The sequence below is a fragment of the Carcharodon carcharias genome, chromosome 12 (genome assembly GCF_017639515.1).
Source record: "Carcharodon carcharias isolate sCarCar2 chromosome 12, sCarCar2.pri, whole genome shotgun sequence".
Taxonomy (NCBI): Eukaryota; Metazoa; Chordata; class Chondrichthyes; order Lamniformes; family Lamnidae; genus Carcharodon; species Carcharodon carcharias.
This window is the reverse complement of record NC_054478.1, coordinates 25,724,425-25,749,865: the sequence shown is the minus strand read 5'-3', so window position 1 is coordinate 25,749,865 and position 25,441 is coordinate 25,724,425. Positions and strand designations below refer to the sequence as shown.

The following is a 25,441-nucleotide window of genomic DNA, read 5'->3' as shown; positions in this document are numbered from 1 at the left end:
GAAGCATGTTCAGCTGTCATTAGAGAACAATGGGGATTAAATCCCACTGACACTCAATTTTGCCAAATTTTATTGCAGGGAGTACTCTTTATCTTATTCAGTGCCTGCTGGGAAGAAGAACCCCTCTTCTTATGAACATAATGAAGCTTAAAAACAAAACATATGAACACAGTGCTAAACTGTGTAATAAATATGTATCCAGAGAATTGCTGTGTAGCAAAGACACATGTGGTGCATTCGGCAAGAAAAATGGATTACCTGCTTGCCACCTGCTTGCATTAATAAAATACTGTTATTTTCTACACACTCCCATAAACCTGACAGACTGGGAGAGATTACAGTAAACAGCAAAGCTTTCTGAGTAGGTGTTTTTTACTTAACTATGATGAATATGCAACAGTAGACATGATTAGTGACAGGGAAATGTCATTGAGTGACCAATCCCATTATTTTTAGTAACTCTTTGTTTATGCCACTAAGAGCTCTTAACATGTCACTGCTGAAATAATTTAACACTGATTTAAGATAATTGGCAAAACAGCCTGGGGGAAATGAAGAGAAAAATGTTTACGGAGCAAGTGAATGCACTGACTGAAAACATGGTAGATTCAATAGCAACTTACAATGGGGAATTGGGTGTAGATTTAAAGAGGGAAAATTTCCATGAGGGAGCAAGAGCTGCTGGGGCAGTGGGCTAATGGATAGCTCTTTCAAGGAACCACAGGGGCCCAATAAACTGTAAGATTCAATGGCCAGGATTATACAGCCCTTCCCGTCCGGCAGGATATTGTGGGCGGATCCCGTCGAAATGAACTGGTATTTAAACGGGTCGCTGCATCTGCCCGGGGGGAGGTACATCGCGGCGGTCCAGTGATTCTACGGCCTTGATGTTAAGCAGCCTCCAAATCCCTACCATAAAAGAGTGGGGAGACGACCCGCAAGAGGGGGTCAAGGGGGAGATGGGGCTTAAAGAACTAAAGATGGAGAAAGCCTCCCCAGTATACAGTGAATGAGCCTGCTGCTTTTTTTTTATAGCAGCTAATACGAGGGTGCCCTGACAGGACTCATCACTAACAATGTTATATCAGGCTCCAAAATTTCACTGAGGGATTTAAAATTCACTGCTGCTGCATAACATTCCCAGAAGTCAAGAAATCCAGAACTGAAAGGGAAGGAGGAGCAGTTGGGTCCTCAAGGTAAGTGCCTTTTCCAGCACTCCCTGTAGACCAGGAGGAGTAGGAATGCTGGTCTAATGCCCCTGAAGGAAGCCTTCAGACCATTGACAATCATGGTCTTCTTCCCCTACACCCAATTCTGCACAGCTCTAAAGCCCTTTCTCTAATCACTGGCACGTTTGTTAACCTCCCTCATCCTGGGCTTCAGTCACAGATCTACCTAAAGATCTCCTGCCATTGATTTTCCCTCCAGCCTCGATATCTATTTAGCTGACTGCTGGGCAGGAAACTGAACAAAAAATGTGTTCCTGCCATTAAGTTTTGCAGTACCTCCTTGTTCTGGGTCTTGCTGAGATTTTTGGCATTTTACAGCCGCCTCCACATCTTTCCAACTACCTCATAAATATATGGGTCTAAAAGGTTACAGGATAGGACATTATCTTGCCACATTACATATTGAAAACTTTCCATACTTATCCTGATAGCAAGAGAGAAATCTTATCTCTGCTTTCCAGCTTGGAAACTTGCTGGAGACCCCAAAGGTGCCAATTGTCCATTATTAAAGCTGCTGACCAATTAACCTGCCTTTTTTCACTACCCAGTCTCCTCACCTTCCAGGCACTGTGCCCTAAGAGGGCATTGATACCATGGACTTCCATTGGATTAGTCTGTGATTATGCTTGGCAAAGTACTACACTGGTTTGCTGTTGCCTTCTGCAATATGGTTGACCAGGCAACACCTTCATTCTTATGCATATTGATAGGATTTACAGACTGATAATCAACCTGTTTGGCTATGTTATGAACGCATCTTTGTTTGCCATCAAGAACTGAAGTGGGATTTGAACCCAGAGCTTCTGTTCCAGAAGTAGGGACACCACCATTGTAACACAAGACATCCCCACTACCCAGACTAGTATTATTAAAGGAATCTGTAGATTACTTATACTAGGAGCTCTTGTTTCTGTGTCAGGATTAAGATTTTAAATGCAAGTTCTTAGCAGATAAATTTATTAGATACATTGATAAGCCATCCCACATCCAATAGATCAGATCAAAACTTTGTAGTCCAGACACACACTGTTGAATGGTGCAGGACAATTAAACAACTAACCAGAGGAAGAGGTTCCACAAAATCCCCATCCTTAGTGATAGCAGATGAGGCATATCAGTACAAAAGACAAGGCTGAAGCATTTGCAACAATCTTCAGCCAGAGATGCCAAGTGGATGATGCATCTCAGCCTCCTCCTGAAGTCTCCAGCTTCATAAATGCTAGTCTTCATTCAACTCAATTCACCCTATATGATATCAAGAAACAGCTGAAGGAGCTGGATGCAGCAAAGGGTATGGACCCTGACAACTTTTGGCAGCATGGTACAGAAAACCTGTGCTCCAGAGCTAGCCATGTCTTCAGCCAAGCTCTTCCAGTACAGCTACAAAACAGGCATCTACTCAGCAATGTGGAAAATGCCTCAGGTATGTCTTACCCAAAGCAAAGCAGGGCAAATCCAATCTGGCCAATTTCCACCCCGTCACTCTTGATCATCAGTAAAGTGTAGGAAGATGTCAATCGAAACTGCTATCAAGTGGCAATTAATCAGAAATAACCTGCTCACTGATGCTCAGTTTTGATTCTACCACAACCACACAGCTCCAGAACTCATTACAGTCTTGCTTCAAACATGGAAAAATGAGTTGAATTCCTGAGGTGAGGTGAGAGTGACTGCCTTTGACATCAAGGCAGTATTTGACCATTTGGCTAGCATTTGTGGCATCAAATATAGTCAGCAAAATTGAAATCAATGGGAATAGGTGGGAAAGCTGGTTGGAGTCATACATAGTACAAAGGAAGATGATTGTGGTTGTTAGAGGCCAATCATCTCAAGCCCAGGACATGCAGGAGTTCCTCAGGGTGCAAATGAACATACGAATTAGGAGCAAGAGTAGGCCACTTGGCCTCACAAGCCTGCTCCCCATTGAATAAGATCATGGCTGATATGATTGTAACATCAACTCCGCATTCCTGCCTACCCCCGATAACATTTCACCCCCTTGTTAATCAAGAATCTATCTAGCTCTGCCTTAAAAATATTCAAAGACTGTACATCCACTGCCTTTTGAAGAAGAGAGTTCCAAAGACTCCCTACCGTTTGAGAGAGGAAAAAAATTCTCCTCATCTGTCTTAAATGAACGACTCCTTATTTTTAAACAGTGACCTCTAGTTCTAGATTCTCCCACATCCCATACATCCTCTCATTCTAGTGTCCTAGGCCCAACCATTTTTAGTTGCTTCAGCAATGACCTTTCCTCCATCATATGGTCAGAAGGGAAGATGTTTGCTGATGCTTGCACAGTGTTTGGTGCCTTTTGCAAATTCTCTAAAGCAGTTCATGTCCACAAGCAGCAAAACATCACAACATTCCATCTTGGACTAATAACAATTGCACCTCAAAAGTGCCAGGCAATGACCATCTCCAACAAGAGAGAATCTAACATTCTCCCCTTGACATTCAATAGCATTACCATCGCTGAATTTTCCACAATCAACATTCGGAGGGTTACCATTGACCAGAAACTTAACTGAACCAGCTATATAAATTCTGTGGCTACAAGTGCATGCCAAGGCTGGGAAAGCATCTCCTGACTCCCCAAAGCCTGTCCATCATCTGCAAAGCACAAGTCAGGAGTGCATTGGAATGGTCTCCACTTGCCTGGATGAGTGCAGTTCCAACAACACTCAAGAAGCTCAACACAATCCAGGACAAGCCGTTCACTTGACTGACACCCCATTCACCACCACCATTGGTGCACAGTGGCAGCTACCACCTACAAGAACCACTGCAACGACTCACCAAATCTCCTTTGACAGCATCTTACAACCCCCTACAGTCTACTTCCTAGAAGAAGAAGGGAAACAGGAGCATAGGAATACCACCTCCTGCAAGATCCCCCAAGTCACACAGCATCCTGACAAGGAACTATTATAACCGCTCCTTCACTGTCACTGGGTCAAAATTGTGGAACTCCCTCCCTAACAGCAGTGTGGGTGTACCTACACCACAGGGACTGCATTCAAGAAGACAGCTCATCACCATCTTCTCAAGGGCAATTAGGAATGGGCAATAAATGCTGGCCCAGCCAGCAACATTCACATCCCATGAATTAATTTTTAAAAATACTCAAAATAGCACATCCGATGTAACGAAGGCTTCACACTGTTACACTTCCTGATTTCAGCCACAGGTTGATTAGCACTTCAGGTCTTCAGCCATTTTCTTAAAATGACCTCGCTATTTAAACTCAAATAAAAGGCCACTGCAGCATATCTCCCCCATAACATTCACTTTTGTTTTGAAAGGATTTACATGAGCTCAGTGCTCCAGAGAGGGAGGGTCCCATAACCAAAGCTGCCTTTAGTTGCCTTTACCTAGCTGATATTGCCTTTTGGAGGAGCGAGTTCCCTATTTCTATTACAACATCAGCTTGGGTGGGAGAGCAGTACACATTAATGAGTTTGAAGAAGGGAGTAGATAAGTTCCTGACATCTGAAGACATTGATGGTTAATAAAATTCGATAATTGGTATAGCTGTAACTCAAAGAGAAAGGAGATTTTAGATAGCCAGGCTAATGGATCATCCTGCCTGAAAACATCACACTCTACCTGTTAATTTGACAGTGTCACTTCTATTATCTGGAGAAACCACTTTTCTTTCATCTCAGTTCATGTTTTATTTGTTTTATTTTTTAGTTTCCTCTTGATCTTATTGCCTTTCCTTCCTCTGGGACGATAGCATTATTTAACTCTTTCTATCTTGGACTTTTCTTCTCACAAGAACACAAAAATTAGGAGCAGGAAGTGTGAGTACAAAGGAAACAGGCTGACTGTAGGAATATCAAACAAGGTGTCCTCAGGGACTTGCAAGCTCAGTAAAGTTTAATGGAAAAACATGAAAAGTAGACTGGCCTTTAATTCTTTAATCATCTCCTCATTATCTATAAAATGCCCATCAATAGAATTAATTTGTACCCATAAACATTTGTTTTATTCACAATTCACAATATTTCCAATACAGCTGTTTGAGTATTAATGGCCGTGCCCCATTGACTGGAAGAACTAGCCCATAAATATGGAAAACATGAAGCAATTGCAATTATGCTGTCACTTTTTCATCATCCTTGTTGTTAATAACCTTGCCGTCAGATTAAAATCAGTTAAAAGAAATGAAAACAAAAAATGCTGGAAATGCACGGCAGATCTGGCAGCATCTGTGGAGAGAGAAACAGAATTAGGGTTTCAGGTCTATGATATTCAATCATAACATTCTACTGGAGTATCTGCTGAGAAAGGGTGTAAGAGTATTATGAGTATTCAAGTGTTGTCAAGGAACTGAGGGCTCGGGTCTCATAAAATAACAGTCTTGAGCAAGGGTTGAATGAGATTTTAGTATGTATCAATAAGTTTCTTATCAATTTCTCCTCATCATTTTAAATATTGATGATAATTTTTGACAGCATCAATTCTTTTATCTGGAGAAGCCACTTTTCTTTCATCTCAGTTCATGTTTTATCTGTTTTCTTTTTAGTTTCCTTTTGATCTTATTGCCTTTCCTTCCTCTGGGATGATAGCATTATTTAACTCTTTCTATCTTCGACTTTTCTTCTCCCAAGGACACAAAAATTAGGAGCAGGAGTAGGCCATTCAGCCTTTCAAGCCTGCTCTGTCATTCAGTCTGATCATGGCTGATCTGATTTTGGCCTCAACCCATTTTCAACAATTGACCATTTCAATCATTTGCATTCTCTTCAGTTCTCTTCAGATTCTGTATCATTTGCAGCTAGTCTTTGCTTCATTATCTCTTTTGTCACAGTGTCCCTCATCAATGAATTTCCAATTCCTTTTGGACCAACTCCTGCACAACTCGTTCTTTCTGGATTAACAGATGCAGGAAATCCAGTTATTTCTGAAGTAGATGTCATATATAAACTGTGCCTCCCTTTAAGCTAACTTTGGAATGCCTCCATAACAGGCAGTTTGAATCCTCTTTGTAAGACATTTCTTTGAACTTGAAGTTCCTGAGTTAACCAATGTTCAAATTCTACCAGTAAGGAATTTTTGTGAACCTGAAACTCTAAGGTTAACTTCTGTTTAGCTTCTAGCTTTGATTGGTGTGTCCAGCTGTAGCCAGAGAATCACCTGCAATGCCTTCTCTTCACGTTCTTGCACCATTACCTCAGGAATACCCCAAGGATCTATCCTTGTCTCCCTCCTATTTCTTATTGACATGCTTAGTGACACCATCCAAAAACACAACATTAGTTTCCACATGTTATAGTCAATTGACTCCTCCTCCTTCATGATCTAAGAGGGTGTTGGCCACAATGGGCTTCCATTGGATTGGCTCATGAACATGCTTGGCAAAGTATTGCAGTGGCTTGCTGTTGCTTTCTACAGCCTGGCTGACCGGGAAACTCTTCTGCACTTACCACCTGTCATAGTGGAAGGATTTACAGCCTGGTAATCAATCTGTTTGGCCACATCATGTATGTACCATCCATAGCCATCAAGTCCTGAAGTGGGATTATGAACCCGGAACATCTGGTCCCGAGGTAGGGATGCTACCACTGTGCTACAAGACCTCTCAAGTCAATTGACTATATAAATGCAGTTTTTGTTGTGGTAACACTGTTAGATGTATGCTTAACTTTTGTGTAGAGAAATACATTAGGCAGAATTTTGCCGTCAGCGAGCAGGGGGCGGGGCCTGCTCGCTGATGCGTAAAATGATGCAGGATGATGTTGGGAGGAATCCCCGATGTCACCCCGCCCCATTTAAATTTTCAGGAAGGCAGGGGCACAGCAAAATCAGCTGAGCGCCTACCGACTTGTCAATGGCCAATTGAGACCATTGACAGGATCATTTAAACAATTAAAGGACCTGCCCGTCCAACTTTAAGGTCGCTGGGCAGACCAGGAGCCCCGGCGGGCAACTAGAAAAAACATGAAACCTCATCCACCGGCGAGATCAGGTTTCATGCAGGGATTTAAAAAATTTAATAAAGTTTTAGTGAAATTTATGAACATGTCCCATCTCGTGTGACATTGTCACATGAGGGGGACATGTTAAGGATTTTTAAAAATTTTTATTTTTAATCTTTTTAAAAGTGTAAGCAATCTCCGTGAGGCAGCACTTAGCCTCAGGGAAATGTGCGCTTTTTCGTGTGCATGCGTGAAGGAGCACACTCTTGCTTTTGGGGAATCCCCCCCCCCCCCCCAACCGCCTGCACAGGAAGCACATAGCACTTCCTGCCGGATGTCACGCTGAGCAGGCCTTAATTGGCCCACCCACATAAAATGGCGGCGGGGCCCGGTTCTCCGGTGGGGATCGGCTCCCCGCCCGCCAGAGATTGGGTCGGGCCCGCCCGCCCATCAGGCAAAATATTCTGCCCATTAAGTCATTCAGAGAAGAGGTAAGAGCTCATTTTGATTGCTCAGTTAGTACACTCTCTGACACCTCGCAAATATCCTCATTTTTTAGCAGGAGCATGTAATTCATTTAATGCTCCATTACTTCACCCCTCCCCATCTCTGTAACTTCCTCCAGCCCAACAACCCTTTAAGATATCTGTGCTCCTCTAATTATGGTCTATTGAGCATGCCAGATTTTAATAGCTCCACCACTGGTGGCTGTGCTTTCAACTGCCAGGGCCCCAAGTACAGAATGATCTCCCCAAACCCCCTCCGTCTCTTTCCTCCTTTTTGACCTGTTCTTTAAAATCTACCAATTGGACAAAACCTTTGGTCATCTCCCCTAAAATCTCCTCTGGTGGCTCAATGTCATGTTATGTTTTATAGCGTTCCTGCAAATTGCCGTGGTTACTTTACTACATCCAAAGCACTATATAAATACAAGTTGACGGTGTTGTAGAGAGATTTGACAGCCACACGGGGATTTATCCCTGTCCTGAATTTGTCTTGTTTGATGGCCCGTTTTTGTAATTTCTCTATAATGAGGGGATAGGCATATTTTCTCAGACTTTCCCAGATAGGTATGCCTTTGTCTGCAGATTTCTCATTGCGTGAAGATTTGTATGGCAAGATCACCTCAGAAGTTTTATTCGAGAACATTGGTTCACATTCCACTGCAGTATGGCAGGGGTATTTCATTGTCAAGTGCGCTGTCCTTCAGAACACTTCCCTATTTTAATTTGGTGTTAAATGCCCCATGGTACAACTTGAAGAAGAGTAGGGTAAAACTTTTCGCTTGGCGTGTGCATGCACCCGACAAGCTCGAGCATAAAATAGCGGGTGATGACATCGGGTGAGCGTCCCGACATTATCGTTCACTTGCACGATATTCTGGTTGGCAGGCAGGTGTGAGAGTCGGCAGCGCACCCGCCGTCAATTCAGAGGCCTATTAAGACCATTAACGTATTAATCAACCATGATTTTTCACTGCCCGTCCAAATTTATGGTTGGTGGGCAGGCGAATTGGCTATTTTTTGCCTTTTTGAGGAAATCTCACCCAAGGGTAGGATGAGGTTTCCGATATTAATTTTTTTTTTAAAAAAATGTTCGCACTGAATTTTCATCTTGTATATGTTCAGGTGACTGTTTCTGATGCTTGGACGTTTTTTCCGGATTTTAGGGCAGAATTTTGCCGTCAGCGAGCACAGGGAGGGGCCCGCTCGCCGACACGTAAAGTGTCGCGGGATGACATTGGGCGGAACCCCTGACGTCACCCCGCCCCATTTAAATTTTCAGGAAGGCGGGGGCGCAGCAAAATCAGCTGTGGGCCCACCGACCTGTCAGCGGCCCATTGAGGCCATTGACAGGGTCATTAAAACAATTAAAGGACCTGCCCGTCCAACCTTAAGGTCGGCGGACAGGCCAGGAGCCCCGGCGGGCAATAGAGAAAACATGAAACCCCCTCCACCGACGGGATGAGGTTTCATGTAGGGTTTCAAAAAGTTTCTCTGCCTTCAGGGAGCTTTCACTGTGCACTACCCCATGCCCACGCTGACTTCGGTGCTCGTCCTCCTCCTGCCCCCACCCTGGCAGCACTGAGCCTTCCGGCGTGCCTCTCACGCTGGCTGCTCCGTTAATTGGCCAGCCAGCGTAAAGTCGCGGTCAGGAGCTGATCGCGGGCGGACGGCCTGTTTCCCGGCCGCTGCCAGGCCCGCCACCCGTGCCCAGACGCCGAGCTCCGAATCCTTCCCCGAGTGATGAGGAGCATTCCTCCCTTAAATAACACGATCAAAAACAAATGAATGAGTCATTCATCTCATTCACTTAAAATGGCATTCATTCAACTAAATAATTGCATTTCAAAATAATCCATTGTATTTGAAGCAGTTTGGAACCTGAGACGCATGAAGGGTGTACGATTGGAAACGTTCCATAAAAATGAAACAACATTCATCTTCATTCTTTCCCTTCCCCATACTAGAGACTTGAATACCAAATCTAGGCTGATACCCTGGTGCACTACTGAGGAAGTGGCACACTGTCAGCAGTGTGGGCTTTCAGATGAGGCACTAAAGTGAGGCTCCCATCTGCCCTCAAGGTGGACATAATAAATCCCATAGCACTATTTGAAGAAGTACAGGGGGAGTTCTTCCCAAGTGTCCTGGTCAATATTTATCCCTCAACTAACATCAGCAAAATAGACCAGCTGGTCATTATCATGTTGAAGTTTGTGGGAGCTTGCTATGTGCGAATTGGTTCCTGCATCTCCTAAATTTCCAATAATGACTGCATTTCAAAAGTACTTTATTGGCTGTAAAGCATGTTGGGAGGTCCTGAGGTGGTGAAAGGTGCTACATAAATGCAAGTGTTGCTTAGTTCTCTTTTATGTAATGCTGCATTTCTGAAGGTTGGTAATCCATACATCCTTTTGCTTTTATAAAGGCTCGAGTAAGTTTGAGAGCTGAACCTCCTGAACACAATCTAGGTTACTTATCTGCTTTGCTGTGTATGCTGTGAGCATTACAAATGCCACTTTGGTCAGTGAAGGTACATATTCCACTATAGGTACCTGACCTTAAGGCTTTAGAATAGATGACCTATATCTCCAACAAGTTCTCCAATCTCTAGATGTCACTTTCATGAAGCAGGCAATCACTATTGAGGATCTGTGCGGGTTGAAAGAATCACATGGAAACATTATTTGACTCAAGCTTCTGATTTGAAAGGCAGCCAGAATAAATGCAGAGTGTACCTGTTTTAAACATATATAATCATAGTCACTTACAGTACAGAAGGAGGCCACTAAACACATGGCATCCTCAAAGACTCTTTCAAAACCCTGATGTTCTATTGTGGAGGGTTCGGTCCCAAGCATGTTGTAACTTGATTAATTTTCCATAGGTTTGATTAAACTGTCTTATTTTGACCTGATAACACAGGAATAGACACAAATAGAATCAGCTGAACAATGAACATTTTCATTTAGTTGTTATGCTGCCCATATCCTGACTAACACCATACCCCATTCACCCTTTCTCGCTGAACTATACTGACTTCTGATTGAATGGCGATTTTAAAACTCTCATCTTGTTTTCATGGTTTCCATGGTCTCACCTCTCCTTACCACTGTAAACTCCTCTAGCTCTTAAACATTCCGAGATATCTGCGCCCCTCATGGCCTCTTGAGCATCCACCATTGCTTGTCCTTCAATTGCCAAGCCCCAAGCTATAAAATCCCCTCCCTAAAAGTCTCCACTGCTCTACCTCTCTTTCTTCCTTTAAAATGCTCCTTAATGCCTCCCTCTTTGACCAAGCTTCTGGCAGTGGCATGGTGGTGTTGTCACTGGACTAGTGTTCTAGAGACCCAAAGTAATGCTCTAGTGACCCAGGTTTGAATTCCATATTGGCAGATGGTGAAATTTCAATTCAATAAAAATCTGGATTTAAACATCTAATGATGATCATGAAACCATTGTCAATTGTTGTAAAAACCCATCTGGTTCACTAATGTCCTTTAGGGAAGGAAATCTGCTATCTTTACCTGGTCTGGCCTACATATGACTCCAGATCCACCAGCAATGTGGTTGACTCTTAAAATGCCCTCTGAACAAGGGCATCCAGTGGCAGTGGCACTCAATTTCTATGCCAGTGGCTCCTTTCAGGGCTTCACAGGTGACCTCTGTGGGATATCACAAGCCTCTGAACAAGAGCAATTAGGGATGGACAATAAATGCTGGCCTAGCCAGTGACACCCACATCCCATGAACAATAAAACATTTTTCCTAATATCTCCTTATTTGGCTCCGTGTCCAATTTTGTGAAGTGCCTTGGGATGTTATACTTTATTAAAAGTGCTATATAAATGAAAAGTGTTTATATTGTAAAAAGGATTCTGAAGAAAGGATTCTGCAAGGTTAGGACGACCCATTTGAAGGGATGGATGACCACACAGTAAGGGACAGTGAATGGGAAATACTTAAATTCTGCATGAATCACAAGTGGAAAGCATGAAATTTGACATGTGCAAGGTTTATTTTTTGGCAATGAAATAATGTTGTGCTAAACAATAAACCAGATGGCAGCTGCTGAGATAAACCTGGTGGCTTTCTATTGGGATGCTCGTTAGCTGTCACTAATATTGAGGCAGTGATTCTGGGACTCAATAACAGTGGCTTTCATACATAATACTTTTTCCTGAAACTGCGATTGCAAGGTGTCTCATTGAGACTGATCAGTCCCTGAGAAGGGACATTTGTAAAATGTTGGCTGAAACACTTTGCCAAGTTAAGAAGTAAAACAGCAGACAGAGACACAGCTGGGTTTTGTGTTCCTGTTTTTTTTTTCATTTTGCTTTGAATGTTCTTATGTCTCCCGCCACACAACACACCCACCCCTCCACACTCCTTAATCAAATTGTTGCTCCTTGTGCATGAGAGCAGAGCATCAACTAGCCAGTGAATCTTGAGCAGCATTGGGGTCAGAGATTGTCCTCATCCAACTTTCCAGAAAGAGACACTGGATCACATGAAAGGCTTCCAGAAGCCACTGGAAGTGGTTTTCCACCCCTACAGAAAGGGATGGGACAGTTGAGCAGGAACGAGAGAGATGGTGGAGGAAATGATCCATCAAGCTGAAGATACAGAATGGAAGCAGCAATGTTTTGCATTTAATAAGCAAAACCTGTGGCATTAGCAAAAACAACTCTCCCACTCAGCGTCTCCTCCCACACCGTAATCATTCCTTGTAAGACCTACATTGGCAAAGCAACTAAACCTCATCATTTAACACACACACACAATCTCACAGCTGACCAATTCAATGCACTCAGTTGTGATTTTTACACCCACATCCATGATTAAAAGGCTTGCAGTCACAGGATTCCTTTCAAACACTTTTCCTTCAGGACCTATGCAATCCTTCTGGCAGCAAAGACAATATAGAGTTTACAACACTTCAGCGTCTATCCCCCACTATATGATGTGCATGAGAGAACAGTGCCTTCATTATATCAAAACATTTTAGTGTCTACTACAGATCCAAGTCCATTACTTCTATCTGTCTTTTTGTAAACTCTGTTCTTAACTCCTTCTCGGACATTCTATTCTCTTGTAAGAATATGCTTTGAATTTGCGACTAAGATATGATAGAATTGAGCTGACAATCCTCGGAACATGTCACAATTCTCAGGACATGCCGTGGCTTGCAGAACTGTCTTTTCTAAAGAACTGCTTTGGTTGTGTTTTCTCAAATGACCTTAGATGCAGACAACAGCTCACAACTTGGGGGCAATTGTACAACCACTTGTGAGGCTGTTAAACTTGAAGGAGGCAAAAGGTAAGTGCACTAGGCCACCCTGTGGTTAAACATTAAGGTGCAGGAGGAATATGTGGGGATAATCGACTATGCATGATATTTTGGACTAAGTTCGGTTTGATGTGGGCCAATCAGAGACTGATCATACAACCCAGAAACCAATCAAGGGACACAGCAGGATCAGAAGCAAGGACAGTTGCTGTGCAGTCAAAGGATAAAAGGAGGCTAAGAACCCGCATCGGCATGGTGCCATCATGAGCAAGACCATCAAGGAGAGAATTCTTGCTGAAAGTGGATCAGTCCCGGTCAGATCAGATCCAATGAACCTGCAGCCAACCCAAACGGGCTACCTGGAGGGTCACTACATGCTTAGTTTTAAGCTTTATACCAATAAAGCTGTTGGATTTGTAGTAAAATTGTGTCAATTGTAATTCTCATTCTCTCAGGCGTTACAAGTGGGCGAACCAGCCAGGGGATCGAGTAAGCTGGCGCAATGGGCAAATCAGAGGAAAGGAGTAAATCTGATGGTAAGACCATGGGGAATTTACTTAACAACTATGTAACAGGGAAATTGTCCCTCTAGGAGGGGTGGGTATGGATCCTTACAGGCAGCAGTGATCACATATATAGGGTGCAACAGCAGTCGCCAGGATCCACTTGAACAATAGTCACAAAAGACTTGAAGAGATGTTGCCTCTCAGGGATAGGTAGGTTTGTGTGAAGCCCAGGGACTGTGTGTATAGCTGGTCACAGAGTATGTGACAAGGAGTTGCCCCTAAAAAAGGGGCATGTTAAGGCAAAGGCAAGTGGCAGGTAAATGGTCATGAGAAGATTATTAAATCAAATCGAGAATAAATAAGAAAAGCTCAAAAAAAAAGGAAAAATGGTGCATTCAGAAACAATATTCAGAGGATGAGTAAGATAAAAGCAAAATACTGCGGATGCTGGAAATCTAGAACAAAAACAAAAACACCTGGAAAAACTCAGCAGGTCTGACAGCATCTGCGGAGAGGGATACAGTGGACGTTTCGAGTCTGTATGACTCTTCATCAGAACTAAGAAATATAGAAATGAGATGAAATATATGCTGGTAGAGTGGGGTTGGACAGATAGAGCTCAATAGGGGGCCAGTGATAGGTGGAGGCCAAGAAGAGACTGCCAAAGACATCATAGACAAAAGGACAAAGGGATGTTGACGGTGGTGATATTATCTAAAGGATGTGCTAATGGGGACATTAAGAGTAGAAAGCAGGACTAGCTAGTGGCAGATGGCCCTAGTGGGATTGGGATGGGGGGGAAGGGATCGAAATGGGCAAAAGATGGAGATGAAACAATAGATCAAATTAAATTTAAAAATAAGTGGGAAAATAAAAATATATTTGTTAAAAAATTATAAATTATTGGAAAAAGGGGTATCGAAAGGGGGGAGGATGGAGGAGAGAGTTCATGATCTGAAACTGGTGAACTCAATATTAAGTTCGGAAGACTGTAAAGTGCCTAGTCGGAAGATGAGATGCTGTTCCTCCATTTTGCGGTGAGCTTCACTGGAACATTGCAGAAGGCTAAGGACCGACATGTGGGCATGAGAGCAGGGTGGTGTGTTGAAATGGCAAGCGACAGGGAGGGCTGGATCATGCTTGTGGACAGACCGAAGGTGTTCCGCAAAGCAGTCACTCAGTCTGCATTTGGTCTCTCCAATGTAGAGGAAACCGCATTGGGAGCAACGAATGCAGTAGACCAAATTCAGGGAAGTGCAAGTGAAGCGCTACTTCACTTGAAAGGAGTGTTTAGGCCCTTGGACGGTGAGGAGGTGGGGAGTAAAGGGGCAGATGTTGCATCGTCTGCGGTTACATGGGAAGGTGCCATGGGAGGGAGTTGAGGTGTAGGGGGTAATAGAGGAGTGGACCAGGGTGTCCCGGAAGGAATGATCCCTGCAGAAAGCCACTGGGGCGGGGGGCTGGCCGGGGAGGGGCGGGGGCGGCGGTGAAGGGAACATGTGTTTGGTGGTGGCATTATGCTGGAGTTGGCGGAAATGGCAGAGGATGATCCTTTGAATGCGGAGGCTGGTGGGATGATAAGTGAGGACAAGGGGGACCCTATCATGGTTCTGGGAGGGAGAGGAAGGTGTGAGGGTGCATGCGCGGGAGATGGGCCGGACACGGTTGAGGGCCCTGTCAACCACCGTGGGTGGAAATCCTTAGTTAATGAAGAAGGAAGACATGTCAGAGGAACTGTTTTGGAAAGTGGCATCATCAGAACAGATGCAACGGAGGCGAAGGAACTGAGAGAATGGGATGGAGTCCTTACAGGAAGCGGGGTGTGAGGAGCTGTAGTCGAGGTAGCTGTGGGAGTCAGTAGGCTTGTAATGGATATTGGTGGACAGACTATCACCAGAGATTGAGACAGAGAGGTCAAGGAAGGGAAGGGAAGTGTCAGTGATGGACCATGTGAAAATGATGGAGGGGTGGAAATTGGAAGCAAAATTAATAAATTTTTCCAGATCCAGACAAGAGCATGAAGCAGCGCCAAAGCACTCATCGATGTACCGGAGAAAGAGTTGTGGGAAGGGGCCTGAGTAGGACTGGAACAAGGAATGTTCCACATAGCCCGTAAAGAGACAGGCATAACTGGGGCCTGTGCAGGTACCCATAGCCACACCTTTTATTTGGAGGAAGTGAGACAAGCCTAAGAAGAAATTGTTCAGTGTGAGAACAAGTTCAGCCACACGGAGGAAAGTAGTGGTGGATGGGGATTGTTCGGGCCTCTGTTCGAGGAAGAAGTGGAGAGCCATTAGACCATTCTGTTGAGGGATGGAGGTGTAGAGGGATTGGATGTCCATGGTGAAGAGGAGGCTGTTGGGTTCAGGGAACTGGAAATTGTTGATATGATGTAGGGTGTGAGAAGAATCGTGGATGTAGGTGGGAAGAGACTGGACAAGGGGAGAGAGAAGGGAATCAAGATAGCAAGAAATGAGTTCCATGGGGCACGAACAGGCTGACACAATCGGTCTGCCGGGACAGTCCTGTTTGTGGATATTGGGTAGGAGGTAGAAGCGGGCCATCCGAGGTTGGGAGACTATGAGATTGGAAGATGTGGAGGGAAGATTTCCAGAGGAGATGAGGTCAGTGATAGTCCTGGAAACAATGGCTTGATGATTGGTGGTGGGGTCGTGGTTCAGGGGGAGGTAGGAGGAAGTGTCTGCGAGTTGACGCTCAGCCTCTGCAAGGGAGATGTCAGTCAACACCCCTTTGTCCTTTTGTCTATGACATCTTTGGCAGTCTCTTCTTTGCCTCCACCTATCACTGGCGCCCTATTGAACTCCACCTGTCCCACCCCTCTCAACCAGCTTATATTTCATCTCATTTCTATATGTCTTAGTTCTGATGAAGGGTCAAACGGACTCTAAATGTCAACTGTATCCCTCTCCACAGTTGCTGTCAGACCTGCTGAGTTTTTCCAGGTATTTTTGTTTTTGTTTTAGAGGATCAGTGTTTGGATTAGAGTAGGGAAATTGAAACTTATCGGGAAGAAGTATACCACCGGAAGTAAAAGGTAGAAACGACTGAGAGGAAGATAACGGAGATGGAGAAGCAACAAGCAGAGTATGGACTCAGGATGAAGAAATGAATACTGCTCCCTTTCCGGGATCAACCAGTGAATGGAATACCAGAAGCAAGTTAGAAGGAAGAAAAGAAAATTAAAGAGATTCACAGCAAAAGTTAAAAACACTGGGTGCCACCTTGTGCTCTAGCTGGTGGCAAGCTTGGAGGTGGGAAGGGCATGTAATTAGGTAAGATGGTGACATACCATAATCCTGCCACCTTCTTATCTTCACCAGAGTTAAGTTTGGGTGGAAAAGCCCATGGTTGACCTTCCTGCCCTGCCGCCAATTGAGGCCCTTAAGTGGTCAATTGGTGAATTAAGGGTCTCTTCCCACTGCCGCTGGTATTAACCTAGTGACAGGCTGGCCTGTCACCATGGGGTGTGCTTGACAGGTAAAGAAAGACTTGCAGACAGCTTGTCACTTCCTGGAATCAGCCTGGACTGACTACCGAGGAGATAGCTGTACGCTGTTTTTAAATTGCTTTGTAACTCTATAAGCTTCAAGCTTTTTGCTTTAGCTTTGGATTTGCAGTAAAATTGTGTCAGTTGTAATTCTCAATCTCTCGGATGTTACAACTTGATGAGCCAGCCAGGAGATTGAAGGCGCTCAGTGCCTGATCGAGGGACTGGACATTGGGAAGGGTGGGGGGGGTGGGGTAGCTCACTGACAGCCATCTCCTGCCCTTTCTGCTGACCCCTTGCACCCGTCTCCGTGTGAGCCCCACTCTGTGAAATGTATTACCTGTGGCCTGGGTCGCTCTGCGATCCTGGGACTCTGGTGCCGTCCTTCCAGCAGCAGCCACCGCCTCCCCCTAGTAATGCTGCTGATAACAAGGGGCCGGGGGTCTCCAACTGGCCAGCAGCTCTTGGTAGACAAGACTTCTGCCCCCCACCCCCGGGTCTTGATTCCAGGGGGAGGCCCACTGCTACCCTCGCCACTGCCTGACTGGCTTGTGTTTCAGAAGGCCTTCCTAAAAGAGGCAGCGCTGGTCTGTCGCTGGCTCTCCAGTCGGCAGGTGAGATGCCCCCGGCTCAGCAAGATTCCACCCACCGTGTCAGAAGATGAGATAACCAGAATGCTTGTGTTAGATACTTCCTGCTTTGTAAACGAATGACTGTTTTTCCTTTCAGTTTGAGTGTTTGTGTCAGCTTTATTGTTCTGCGCACAGAACTAAAAGTTGTTTAGCACTTTGTGGAGCTGTCTTGAATGTTGTTTCACCTTTGTTGTTTGTATTATGTGTATACTATTGGTGGGCTTTTGCAATCTGCAAGAGACAAGTTTGAAAAGCTGTCTGCCAGTGACTTAGTCCCGGAGTTGAGGTAGGAAAAACTCCGGAGGGAGGAAGAGTGATCCATTGGAGCTTTATGAATTCTGTGTTTGGGTTAGAAATTTATGAACTGTTGGGTTGGCTGAGACAGTGTGATACTGTGGTCCCAAGTGTAACCGTATGGCTCAGACCTGGTACAGAGCAGTTGGGATGGTAATAATAATGAGCCACTGAATTGAGTTGAAAAGAGACAAAGGAAAGGAAATTTAGAGTCAAAGCTGTCACTGAAGCTGACACCCAGGGTCCATGCCGAAACAAATTAAACATGAAAATTCCAGCAACATTGAAAGTGAAGTGAGTGAGAGTAAGTTAAGATTGTCCACCCAGAATTGGAAAAATAAAAATGAAACGAATTACTTTTTAAGTTAAATAAGGTTTTGTGAGAAAGCTTTGGAACTGAAATACAAGTTGTGGGAAGCTCCAGTCTCCATGTTTTTGGGGTTAAGAAGGAGATTTGTGTATATGGTTTTTGTTTAACTTTGTCTTTAGGTTCATTACAGCCGTTTCGAAAGGCACCTGAAGAAAGATAAAAGAAGGGAAAAATGATGGCGTCACTTTTTTTATTTAGAACACATGCTATCACGCTCTGTGATTAGTTCATAAGTGTTGATTTTAATTAAATTGGAAGCGTTAAGGTTAATGAACCTGTTAATTTGTCAAAACTAGAATTTCATGAGAGACCAAGGATACATACCGGTTATTATGGTAAAAATATATGGAAATTTTTCATTTCGGATTTAAAATTCTCACATCCAAGAACTGGCAGTTTTGAATTTTTTAATGGTGTGAATCGGAATTTTGGTCATCTGAGGTGGTTCTGGGTGTTTGATCACCTTGGCCGTATTAAAAATCTTCGATTAAAAATCTCTTTTAAGATCAAGCTAAAGATCTGAAAACAGTTAGAAGTCCAGAGATTTGTCCATATGGACAAATTAACCCGTTGTGCTCCTGAACAGAGGCGAATTGATTCTTCATGTTTCCCTTTAACAAGTAACAGTGGTGTTCAGCTCATCACGGATACCGATGGCTCAGCAAGAAATCCGGCAGTTTTGAGAATTAAAGCACAGCACGGGAAACTTATTGCAAGTATTTCTGTCACCACCTAACACCACAAATCTTGGACATAATTGTTTCTAAAATTGGAATTGATAAAATACATCGATATAAGTTATCGTTTTAAGAGCTCAGGGAAACTTACTTGAGGTTTAAGGGGATAATCGCGGGCGGAATTTCCCGGTCGGCGTGTGGGGGCGGGACCCGCACTCCGATGTGTAAGGTGACGCGGGGTGGCGTCGGGGGTGCTTCACCCCCACGTCATTTAGATTTTCAGTTCGGCGGGCGTGCAGTGAACTGTCAAAGGCCTATTAAGGCCGGTTAATTACTTAATTCAGGTCATTGTCAGGGCTGCCCGTCCAACCTTACGTTTGGCGGGCGGGTGAAGAGCGCAGGCGGCCTTCCGAAAAATCTTGAAGCCTCATCCGCGGGCGGGATGAGTCTCCGTGAGGGATTTAAAATGTCCGGATTTTATTTTAAAATAAAAGTAATGGACATGTCCCGGCTCATGTGACAGTGTCACGTGAGGAGACATGTCAGGAAAACTTTTTTTCATACCTTCAGTAAATTTTTAAAAGCTCAACCGATTTCCCTCAGGCCAGCACTTTGCCTCAGGGAAATCCGTGCGCTCTTCCGCTCGAAAGAGCGCACGGACCTACTCAGGCAATTCTTCCCACCCACCCACACAGGGAGCGCACAGCACTTCTGGGCGGACATCACGCTGGGCGGGCGTTAATTGGCCAGCCCACGTAAAATGGCGGTGCGCCCCTGATCGGGAATCCGCCCGCTTGCGTCTGCTCCTGCACAACACCCCCCCACCACCTCCCCCCCCCCCCCACCCCCCAACGGGGGGAAAAATGCTGCCCCACATTTTTCAAATAAAGAGCGAATGAAAAGTCAGTCCGGGTTTACAAATAAATAGTAAGGTGAAATAAATTGAACACTTACAAAACCTGTTAGCCACACAACACCACCATTTGAATTTGGGAAAATTTTGAAATTATAAAATGGCAGGCATAATTTACTTTTTGAGCTAAAATAAAGAATAAGCAAAATGCGTGGATCCTCGTGGCTGGAACAGGCAGTTGAAAATTTAAGATTGATTGAAGATGGGAAGGTTCCCTTTTGGATAGGTGATCAGTACCTGGATGCCAACGATGAAATACGTGGTAACAGGAATTAAACCCAGGTCTACCCAATAAAATGGCAATGTGGATCTGGTTCTAACAAGACCATGCTGGAATTGATCTTGTATTTTACTGTGTTTCCTTATGGGGAGGATCTCACCCCATTATTCCATTTGGAGAACACTGGACAAGAAAGGGAGGCATGCATGTGCAGGATAGTCAACAGCACACCTACCTGGTGAAAGTGGATGAGGATCTGACAGGAACTGAGTTTCATGGTTGTAGAAGACAAGGGCAGACTGTCATCTTACAAGAATGGCATCTTACAGCACAATAGTTCCTTATGGGGGTTAAATACCACAAGACACAATATTAACTGCTTCATGGAGGTGCTGTGGAAAGACTGTGTGCACACCCGGTCTGTGTACCGAGGTAAAGAGTGGTACTGCGTAACCAGCAGCTAAAAGCAGTATCACTATGGAGATGTTATCTGTTTGGTCGAGCATACAGTACCTTTTGTTTCTTTCCACTTAAACTCACTTGGTCTTGTTATTCATTAATTGGCTAATATCTATCAGCATGATCGCATTTCTGTTATGACTGTCATGCATAGTCTTAAGGCTGATTTGTATCAGTATGTTACTAAGTTTGGTTACAAGCTATACCCTCTTCCTGAACATTTGACTGCACGTTGAAGGGACATTGACCTATCTAGGAAGCACTATTATCAGCTCCAACAACATACCAAATTAATCAGGACGCGCATTAAGAATCTGGCAATTGTGGTCCCAAATTTGGGACTGGAGTACAAATGGAAATATCCATCTCTGAATTATGTACCTCTTTGCGGTGATTCAATTGGTAATGACACTGTTGCCATTGATTGATCTTACTGGCAGGCGATGAAGCGTGAGTGAAATAGCTGATTTGGTTGAATTTGCTACAAAGACACAATAGAATTGAGCTGACAATTCTCGGAACATGTGACACTTCTCAGGACATGTCTTGACTTGCAAAACTGTCTAACTGCTATTGTCGTATTTTCTCAAATGACCTTTGACAGAGAAAACAGCTTATAACTTGGGGACGGTTGCACAACCTGTGAAATGGTTGAAGTTGAAGGAGACTAAAGGCAAGTGCATTGGATGCCCTGTGGTTAAATAATTGGGTGCAGGAGGGATATGTGGTGAAAACTGACGATGCATGATATTTTGGACTAAGCTCAGTTTGATGTGAATCAATCGGAGACTGATCAGGCGCCCCAGAAACCAATCAAGCGCACAGAAGGACCAAATATGAGGACAGTTGCTGTGCAGTCAGAGGATAAAAGGAGGCTAAAAGCCTTCATTGGCACAGTGCCTTCCAGAGTGAGGCACTCAAAGAGAGAATTCTCATTGAAAATGTATCATCCCTAGTCAGATCAGATCAAATCGATCTACAGTCAACCCAGACTGACTACCTGGGGGGATAATTGTATGTTTTTTTAAATTGCTTTGTAACTTGTTATGTTCTTAAGTTTTTCGCTAATAAAGCTCTCGTGCGTTAGTCTCTTCCCTCTACTCTTTACCAGTCATGGGTACCTCTCCCCTCAAATTCCTACTGCAACCTTTCACTATTCTTCTGTTTTCCTTCTCTCCTCAGGCTAGACTCCGATCTGAATAATCCCACTCTTTCCTGCTCCACATTTCTCAGCGTTTTCCAAGATCCGATTGAGGAACTCATCACTGCCCCCTGGGCAGCAGAAACGCCAGCTCTCTCATCGCCTCTCTTGCTGCCCTTTCTACCTGTCATTTCTGCCGGGGCTAAGTTTGTCTGGTTTCTTCCCATCACACTCACCTATCCACACTTGTCGCTCCCTTCAGTGATTAGCGCCCCTCTCTATCTCGCTCCAAAATGCCTGTTCAATTGTGAGTGAGCCCCTTGCCATTTTAATGTGCATGATCGCCTTGACATCCTGGTCTTGTTCCTAATTTGATTTCAGTAGTGCAGAGGGAGAAGGAGAGGCTTGTTTACTCGTTAAGCATCTCCTCATGTTGGAAAATGCTTCATCTCAACCCTTGCTTCATGGATTCAATTCCTTGATTGGTTGTCCCATATTCTATTTCCTCACATACTATAGTGCATGGTGAGAATGTATGAAGGCTCTAAGTAATTGGGAAGGCTACTCCTGGCACTAGCTCATTGCTGCACTGAAGCTTTCATTTCCACCTCATTGCTTAAAATACATTTCCACTGCCGATACGTATCAGTTTGGCACGTAGATATCGAAGACCATATTCATAAACCACTGTATTGTAACTCCCATTCTATAGTGTATTGAAAATTGCATTGTGCACTTTGTCCACATGAGGCTACCATACACACATGTACCAGCAGAGGGAGTCTGCTAGGAGGAGATACAAAAGGATTCATGTTCATGCAGTTCGAATTCTCAATGTCTCTGGCTGAATGTATAACTGTTTCTGTCCCAAGAACTTCACAACAAACTTCCCATAGGGCACTTTTAGACAATGTGAGTTCCATACTATGTCACTGGCTTCCCCAGTGTGAATCCTGCTAGCTTAGAGGATTTACAGTGTTGGTGGGGGTGTGGGAGGTCAGCAGGTGAATTGATTCAGCTGGTTAAAAATTTACCAGGATTTGATAGGCAAAATTCAAAGAAGGTATGGTGGGGGCAATTAAGAACTTAAAGTGGGAGGTGGGCAATTCATGAGCAAAATTGGGATACACTTTGGATCATGAAATCCTAGAACTCGCTCCCTCAAAAAATTGCAGATGCTGGGGATAAATCAAAACTCCCAAGACTGAGATGGACAGATTCTTGTTGGATAAGGTATCAAAGGTTAATGCAGCAAAGTTCATCTGTGTCTCAGTTGGTAGCACTCTTGGCTTTGAGTCATAAGGTTCCGGGTTTGAGTTCCACTCCAGGACTTAAGCACACAAGTCAAAGCTACCACTCCAGTGCAGTACTGAGGCAGTATTTCATTGGCTGTCAAACCCTTTGAATGTCCAGTGTTCCTGAAAACTGCGATATAAATGCAGGCCTTTCTTTTAAAGGCAGCTAGAGTTTAGCCGTAATCAATGTGGTTGACTCTTAAACACCCTCTGAAATGGCCTAACAAGCCACTCAGTTGTAACAAATCACTACAAAGACACAAAAAGGGATGAAACCGGACGGACCAACTGGCATCGACCTGGGCACCGGAAACAATAGGTAATCTCAGCCCTGTCAACCCTGCAAATTCCTCCTTACTAACATCTGGGGGCTAGTGCCAAAATTGGTCTCACAGACTAGTCAAGCAACAGCCTGACATAGTCATTCTCACAGAATCATTCCTTACAGATAATGTCCCAGACTCCATCATCACCATCCCTGGGTGTGTCCTTTCCCACTGGCAGGGCAGACCCAGCAGAGATGGTGGCACAGTGGTATATAGTTGAGAGGGAGTTGCCCTGGGAGTCCTCAACATCAACTCTGAAGTCTCATGGCATCAGGTCAAACATGGGCAAGGAAACCTCCTGTTGATTACCACCTACTGCCCTCCCTCAGCTGATGAATTAGTGCTTCTCCATGTTCAACATCACTTGGAGGAAGCACTGAGGGTGGCAAGGGTGCAGAATGTACTCTGGGTGGGGGCCTTCAAAGCCCATCACCATGAGTGGCTCGGTAACACCACTACTGACCGAGCTGGCTGAGTCCTAAAGGACATAGCTGCTAGACTGGGTCTACGGCAGGTGGCGAGGGAACCAACAAGAGGGAAAAAAGTACTTGACCTCATCCTCACCAACCTGTCTGCTGCAGATGCATCTGTCCATGACAGTGTCGTTAGGAGTTACCACCGCACAGTCATTGTGGAGAGGAAGTCCCGCCTTCACATTGAAGATACCCTCCATCGTGTTGTATGGCACCACCACCGTTCTGAATGGGATAGATTTTGAACAGATGTAGCAACTCAAGGCTGGACATCCATGAGACACTGTGGGCCATCAGCAGCAGCAGAATTGTACTCGAACACAATTTGTAACCTCATGGCCCTGCATATCCCCCACTCTACCATTACCATCAAGCCAGTGGATCAACACTGGTTTAATGAAGAGTGCAGGAGGGCATGCCAGGAGCAGCACCAACATACATTAAAATGAGGTGTCAACCTGGTGAAGCTAAAACACAGGACTACTTGCGTGCCAAACAGCTTGAGCAGCAAGTGATAGACAGAACTAAATGATTCCACAGCCAATAGATCAGATCTATGCTTTGCAATCATGCCACATCCAGTTGTGAATGGTGGTGGACAATTAAAGAACTCACTGGAGGAGGAGGCTCCCCAAATATCCCCATCCTAAATGATGGAGGAGCCCAGCAGAGCAGTGCAAAAGAAAAGGCTGAAGCATTCACAACAATTTTCAGCCAGAAGTGCCGAGTGGATGATCCATCTCAGCTTCCTCCGGAGGTCCCCAGCATCACAGATGCCTAGTCTTCAGCCAATTTGATTCACTCCATGTGATATCAAGGAACGGCTGAAGGCACCGGATACTGCAAAGGATATGGGCCCTGACAATATTCTGGCAATAGTACTGAAGGCTTGTGCCGCAGAACATGCTGTGCCCCCAGCCAAGCTGTTCCAGTACAGCTACAACACTGGCATCTACCCGGCTATGTGGAAAATTTCACAGGTATATCCTGTACACAAAAAACAGGACAAATCCAAACCGGCCAATTACTGCCCCATCAGTCTACACTCAATCATCAGTAAAGTAATGGAAGGGGTCATCAACAGTGCAATCAAGTGGCACTTGCTTAGCAATAACCTGCTCACTGATACCCAGTTTGCATTTCGCCAGGGCCACTCAATTCCTGACCTCATTACAGCCTTGGTTGAAACATGGACAAAAGAGCTGAATTCCCGAATTGAGGTGAGGGTGACTGCCCTTGACATCAAGGCAGCATTTGACCCAGTGTGGCATCAAGGAGCCCTAGCAAAACTGGAGTCGATGGGAATCCGGGGGAAAACTCTCCACTGGTGGGAGTCATACCTAGCACAAGGGAAGATGGTTTTTTGCTTGTTGAAGGTCAATTATCTCAGCTCCAGGACATCACTGCAGGAGTTCCTCAGGGTAGTGTCCTAGGCCCAACCGTCTTCAGCTGCTTCATCAATGACCTTCCTTCCATTATAAGGTCAGAAGAGGGGATGTTTGCTGATGATTGCACCATTCTTCACTCCTCAGATACTGAAGCAGTCCATGTCCAAATGCAGAAAGACCTGGACAACATACAGGTTTGGGCTGACAAGTGGCAAGTAACATTTGTGCCACACAAGTGTCAGGCAATGACCATTTCCAACAAGAGAGAATCTAAACATCGCCCCTTGATGGTC

The 25,441-nt window shown here is 44.6% G+C and overlaps 1 long non-coding RNA gene across 1 annotated transcript in view; it reads left to right on the top strand.

The window, feature by feature from the left end:
* The first annotated feature begins 7,599 nt into the window (after positions 1 to 7,599).
* LOC121285172 overlaps positions 7,600 to 25,441 on the top strand; it is a 45,984-nt gene continuing 28,142 nt past the window's right edge. The window contains exons 1-2 of the long non-coding RNA XR_005944609.1: positions 7,600 to 7,644; positions 13,402 to 13,482. This is a non-coding gene — a long non-coding RNA (uncharacterized LOC121285172). The remainder of the gene's footprint in view (positions 7,645 to 13,401; positions 13,483 to 25,441) is intronic.